This window comes from Artemia franciscana, chromosome 13, assembly GCF_032884065.1.
Source record: "Artemia franciscana chromosome 13, ASM3288406v1, whole genome shotgun sequence".
Taxonomy (NCBI): domain Eukaryota; kingdom Metazoa; phylum Arthropoda; class Branchiopoda; order Anostraca; family Artemiidae; genus Artemia; species Artemia franciscana.
The window spans coordinates 42,034,924-42,042,423 of NC_088875.1; positions in this window are offsets into that span (position 1 = coordinate 42,034,924).

The following is a 7,500-nucleotide window of genomic DNA, read 5'->3' on the forward strand; positions in this document are numbered from 1 at the left end:
GTTGACCATTTGATAAGCTACGCCGGATGATGCTTAAGTGACTCCTGCAGCTAAACATTTGAGACGACACATCGACTTCTCTTTCTGTTTTGATTTTGAGTAGAAATGTGACTACTAAATCGAATGGGGGGGGGGGTTAAGGGTTTTGCTGTAAATGTACTAATTGAAAGGTTTTAATTTCTACCAAACAAGTTGTTCAATTTGTTCTGCCGTCTACCAAAAAATTTGGTCTACCAAACCAGTTGCACAAGTTGTTTATTTTGATTCAAGTAATTGTTTCTTATTTCTTTTGAGAAGATTTGATAGACAACGCTTAAGGAAGTTGCTGCTGCCCGTCTAAGACCGGTGGGGGATCAAAGGAGGTTCTTTCCTCCCGCCTGAAAAATTTGGGACGAAAGCTATTTTTTTGTAATTGGTTTTTAATAGTTGAGCTTTTAATAATTTATTAATTATTAAGACTGTTTCTTTTTTCAACACTTTTGAAGCAAGGTTTTAGTTACACTGTGTGGTCTCTGTTAGATTTTGCTAATAACACATACCGCCAAAAAGTATTTCGTTAAATTTAGGTTTATCAAGAGAATCTGTCCGTATTACCACAAACGCCAATTGGGAGGCCCAAATATTCATTTCGTAATAGCAAGGAGGGGAAATTTAAAATCATAGTCTCTTTACGCTGTCGAAGTGATATTTCAGGATTTTGCTGTCACAACGGGGCTGAAAAGCTAAATATTTACTTCTTTTTACTGTCAAAAATTTGTTTTCGAGTCTTACCGTGCCACTATTACTATACTTGTCTGTTTTGGTTTTTTAGGGTTGCATTTCTGTGAAGCAGGGGGGTTTTTACAACATTGTTGTTTTTTCTGTGATTTGTATAACAAATGTATGAGAACTACAAAAATTGTTAATTTAAGTTTTGGATTTTGGTGAGCAAATGGTGGCCACTTCACTCCCTATTTTCATCTAATTAAAGCTCCGCATTATATGACATATCACCTCTTCTGTTCATCCTAAAAAATTGAAATAAAGGCAAAACTCTTTAGAACTTTAATTAAGGTTCGCATAAGTATATATTTAAAACTAAGTATATGAGTCGAAAAACTCCTTCAAAGGTCGGAGGAATCATTTAGGAGGAATAGATTTTCAAAAAATTGTTTGTAAAAGAAGGCAAATAATTATGTGTTTATTTTTTTATCTAGCTGGTATAGATGGGTCTTTGAATTCTCAGTTTGAATCACTGGAATGGCATCGATTGCCTTTTAAAATTTTTACTAATAAAATATTGACAGAAAATGGAAATTCAGGCAACTTGAGTTAACTACGGAAAGTGAATACAACTACAATATTACTTCAGAATTTCACACCCTCTCAATACCAACCAATCACAAAATATAGTTACGTTTTGTATAGGGGTTGCATATATTTGTCCACAAAATTGTCTAAACTGCTATATATACCGCTAAGGATTTTTCTACTTATTCTGATACATCCCGTCCAATCACATTTTCATGATTAGTTGTTTACAAATCAAAATTTTTATACGACAATTCTCTTACTCTTAAGTTTAATTCTTAAGTTTAATGTTTAATTCTCTTAAGTTTTAGTGTCACTCCTTACTTTCAGTAACAAAAACTTGTTTTTTTCTTATTTAATTTCTGAACGTTTTTGAATGAATGCATGTTTTGATTTTGGCTCTCCGCAGATGAATAATCAAAACGAAATTGTCATATTAGTTCTTTGGCTAAATGGCTTTCTCATAGTTTTGATCCAATGATTTTGAGAAACAAAGGAGCGTGGAAGCCGGCCTAGTTGCCCTCCGATTTTTTGGCTACTTAGAAAGCCAACTAGAAATTTTAACTTTTTACGAATGTTTTATTAGTAAAAGATATACGTAACTTATAAATTAGCTTACGTAACAAACTTCTGTATTCTTATGTTTTTATTACGTATATGAGGGGGTTCACCCCCTCGTCAATACCTCGCTCTTTAGACTAAAGCTTAAATTTTGTCCGAATTTCTTAAGAATGACTTCTGAATCAAAAATCCGTAGAATAAATAGTTGAAATTACTATAAATACTTTAGCGTAAAGAGCAAGGTATTAGGAGGAGGTGAGCCCATCATATGCGCAATAATTTCTGTTCATTTTAAATTTTAATGCTGCTCCTTACTTTCAGTTGAAAAAACGTTTAATTTTGTTTTTCATTTTTATTAAAATAGTGCTGGAAAATCATGCGCTCTCTTCATGGAAATTTTCTTCCCTATGATAAATTCCTCCAATGAAAGTTCACCCAAAATATCCCCCTCTTTTCAACACCCCCCCCAACCAAAAAACCCCCATGAAAACGTCTGTACACTTCCAAATAATTATTACTATATGTAAGCACTGGTCAAAGCTTGTAAGTTGTATCCCTCCCACGGGGACTGTGGGAGAGGAAGTCGTCCCTAAGCGACTTATTAACGACCAAAGGAGCGCCTAGGTGCCCTCAAATGTTTTTGGTCACTTCAAAAGGGCACTAGAAGTTTTCATTTCCGTTGGAATGAGTCCTCTCGCAAGACGGCCTCTCAGTCGACGGCCAAACTACCATCTTCAAAGATACCAGAGTAGGAAGACTCTACACCATTCACCCCAATCCAAATGGATGTTTCTTACTCCACCTGATTTTGGTGAATGTACCTGGTCTGACATCCTTTGAGTATTTGAGAACTGTAAACAGTACTGTACATGACACTTATCGTAGTGCATGCCAAGCTCTGAATTTATTGAAGAATGGCCAGCAGTGGGATAACTGCATCAATGACGCGTGCGAAACGTCAAATCCAAGTCAAATTCGTGCATTGTTTGGAATCATACTAACAACTTGCTCTCCTTCAGCTCCTACAGAGTTATGGGAGAAATATATATCGAAAATGGCCAAGGATATACTTGAAAACGGTTAGAGATGTCAGATATGACTTTTGATTTTACATCAGAAATTTATAACTACACTTTATTTATTATTGAAGATTTGTGCTTATGTATGGCAAACAAACCTCTTCAGGATTTGGGAATGCCTTCACCTAACCGTATCGCTGCTGTTTCGACATGTGTAGAATTGGATCGTGAACAAAGTTACAACACGAATGATCTATTGTCGTATGTACAAAATAATATTTCTAAGTTAACGTCTGAGCAAAAAGACTTTTTTGATACGATAATGCATTGTGTCGATAACAACGTTGGAGAAATCTTCTTTTAGGATGCACCAGGTAGTACTGGTAAAACGTTTGTGATAAAATTGATTCTGGCATCAATTCGATCAAAAATGACATAGCGTTGGCAATTGCGTCGTCCCGAATAGCCACAACGTTGCTGCCTGGTGGAAGAACTGCTCATTCCGCTTTGAAATTGCCTCTGAATTTGCATTCTACAGAAACTCCTACGTGCAAAATTTCCAAATCATCTGGGATGGGTAAAGTATTGCAGCAATGCAAACTTATTATTTGGGACGAGTGCACAATGGCACACAAAAATCGCCCAGGACTCTGGAGAAATCATTGCGAGACTTTCCAGGAAATTCGAAACCCTTTGGCAGCACATTAATATTGCTTACGGGAGATTCCCGGCAAATATTACCTATAATACCTAGATCAACCCCTGCAGACGAAAAGAATGCTTGCCTGAAAAATTCTTATTTATTGGCACACGTAAAGACATTAGAATTATCTATAAATGTGCAAGTCCGATTGAAAAACGATGACTCTGGTGAAATATTTTCAGATCAATTGCTGCAAATTGGAAACAGAAAGCTCCCAGTAAACTCAATTTCAGGACGTATACAACTGCCTGCTGAATTCTGTAATTTAGTAAAGTCCAAAAATGAATTTGTTGAAAAGGTATTTCCGACTATTCTAACCAATTATAAAAATCATAAATGGCTAAGTGAACGAGCGAGTCTGGCAGCCAAGAATAAAGACGTCCACGAAATTAACAATATTATTTTGACCAAGATTTGAGACCAGGCAGTCATTTACAAGTCAGTCGACACAGTTCTGGAACCAAATGAAGCTGCTAATTATCCATCTGAATTTTTTAATTCCCTGGATGTCCCAAGGGTTTACACCACACGTGCTACAACTAAAAATAGACATACCAATAATACTTTTACGAAATATTAACCCACCAAAGCTTTGCAATGGTACGCGACTTGCCGCAAAAAACAATGGAAAACGAAATAGAGGCAACAATCTTGACAGAGCCTTTGAGGGTGAGTTTGTTTTTATTCCTCGCATTCCCATGATTCCAACGGATCTGCCTTTTCAATTTAAAAGATTGTAATTTCCAATTCGATTAGCGTTAACAATCACCATCAACAAAGCTCAAGGGCAATCATTAGAATCATGAGGTATAACTAAAAAAAAACTAAAAAAAAGATAAAAATTAAAAACTAAAAAGAAAGACCAATTCAAAAACAAATGTATTACACACCGGGACACCGGGACACAAATGACGACCGGGACACAAGGAATGGTCGATTAGCAATCACCATCAACAAAGCTCAAGGGCAATCATTAGAATCATGAGGTATAGATCTGAATACGGATTGTTTTCCCATAGACAATTATATTTTGCATGTTCGAGAGTCGGCAAGTATATAGATATATATATATATATATATATATATATATATATATATATATATATATATGTGTGTGTGTGTCTGTCGAGTGACGTCATGTTTGTGTGTTGACTGACGTCATGTTTGTCGACTGACGAAATTACAGACCGGGACATTGGGACACAAATGACGACCGGGACACTGGGACATAGGGAATATAAATGACGACCGGGACACTCAAAGAGAAAGCGACCGGGACACAAGGAATGTTCGATTAGCAATCACTATCACCAAAGCACCGGGACATAAATGACGACCGGGACACACGGAATATAAATGACGACCGAAATACTGAAAGAGAAATTACAGACCGGGACACCGGAACACAAATGACGACCGGGACAAAAATGACGACCGGGACACCAGAAAGCTAAAAAACTTTAAAAAAGTAAAAAAATAAAAACTAAAAAAGAAAAAAACTAAAAAAGCTAAATTTTATTAAGTTTATTTTGTAAAAACTACAAAATAAACTAAAAGGAAAAGAAAACTAAAAACTAATAAAAAAACTAAAAAAACTAAAAACGGAAAAAGAAAAAAAACTAAAAAAAGGTAAAAAACTGAAAAATAAAGGAGAAAAAGAAAACTAAAAGCCGTGACACAGGGAAAATAAATGACGATCGGGACACTCAAAGAGAAATTACAGACCAGGACACCGGGACACAAATGACGACCGGGACACAGGGAATATAAATGACGACCGGGACGCTCAAAGAGAAATTACAGACTGGGACACTGGGACACAAATGACGACCGGGATGCTGGGAATATAAATGACGACCGGGACATTACTACAACGGGGATGCCGGGGGCACAGGGGGATATATAAATAACGACGGGGACACAGAGTATGTTCGATTAGCAATCACCATCAATAAAGCTCAAGGGCAATCATTAGAATACTGAGGTATAGATCTGAATACGGATTGTTTTTCCAATGGACAATTTTATGTTGCATGTTCAAGAGTCGGTAAACCTGACAATCTATTTATATGCAGAGCCAATGGGACATAGAAGGATGTTGTATATTCGCAAATTTTACATAGTTAAAACGTATATATATATATATATATATATATATATATATATATATATATATATATATATATATATATATATATATATATATATATATATAACGAAAAGAGAAATCTTTTTTCTTTTATCTATATTCACAGGTGGGACACAGGGACACAACTACAATGGCGCGTAACTAATGTGGAACGTAACGACTTACGTGCGTGGGGGGGCGCGAAGCGCCCCCACCAACTAGGTGTATGGGTGGCCCGAAGCGCCACCCCAACAACTAGTATATATATATATATATATATATATTTATATATGCTGTTGTATTATATATATATATATATATATATATATATATATATATATATATATATATATATATATATATATATATATATATATATATATATATATATATATATATATATATATATATATATATATATATATATATATATATATATATATATATATATATATATATATATATATATATATATATATATATATATATATATATATATATATATATATATATATATATATGCTGTTGGGGTGGCGCGAAGCACAACCCCAATAATAATGAAAAAAAAAGAGAGACAGAGGGAGAAAAGGAAGACTGTTTTCCTAAATTAGTGATTAATATAGACCAGCACTTTAATGAGGCCTTAACCCTACTCATCCATACACTCACATAGGTCAAACAGCATAGCCATGCACAATCAACCATAAAGAATAATCCATGGACAGGCAGTCATGTCGTCAATAAGTATAAGTCGTCATTTACCAAACAATAGAAACAATAGAAACAATACTCTAATGATTGCCCTTGAGCTTTGTTTATGGTGATTGCTAATCGAACATTCCCTGTGTTCCTGTCGTCATTTATATATCCCACTTTGCCCCCTGGCGTCCTCGTTGTTGTTGTTTCCCTGTGTCCCGGTCGTCATTTGTGTCCCGGTGTCCCAGTTACGCGCCATATTAGTTACGTGCCATTGTAGTTGTGCCCTTGTGATCCAGCTGTGAATATAGATAGATATATATATATATTTTTAACTTCGTAAAACTTGCGAATGTACAGCATTCTTGGCTGTCCCATTGTCTGTGCATATAAATAGATTGTCAGGTTTACCGACTCTTGAACATGCAACTTATAATTGTCCATGGGAAAAACAATCTGTATTCAGATCTATACCTCGTTATTCTAATGATTGGCCTTGAGCTTTGTTGATGGTGATTGCTAATCGAACGTTCCCTGTGTCCCTGTCGTCATTTATATATCCCCCTGCGCCCGGGGTCCCCGTTGTTGTTGTTTCCCTGTGTCTCGGTCGTCATTTTTGTCCCGGTCGTCATTTGTGTTCCGGTGTCCCGGTCTGTAATTTCTTTTTGAGTGTCCTTGTCGTCATTTACACTCCCTGTGTCAGACTCTGATGGAGACTGACAGCAGCTCCGAGGATTTAAACCAAAATTCTTCAGGATTCGACTATATTCCCAGTAGTGACGAAGAAGCGGAGCCACCTCAACTGGTATCAAAGAACTCTGAACCAAAACCCAAAGTTGTTCAGTCCGTTTCGAAGGACTTATCTCAGCAACCAGTTTATCCCCCTCTTTTCAACACCCCCCCCCAACCAAAAAAAAAACCTTGAAAACGTCTGTACACTTCCAAATAATTATTACTATATGTAAGCACTGGTCAAAGCTTGTAATTTGTATCCCTCCCACGGGGACTGTGGGAGAGTAAGTCGTCCCTAAGCGACTTATTAACGACCAAAGGAGGGCCTAGGTGCCCTCAAATGTTTTTGGTCACTTCAAAAGGGCACTAGA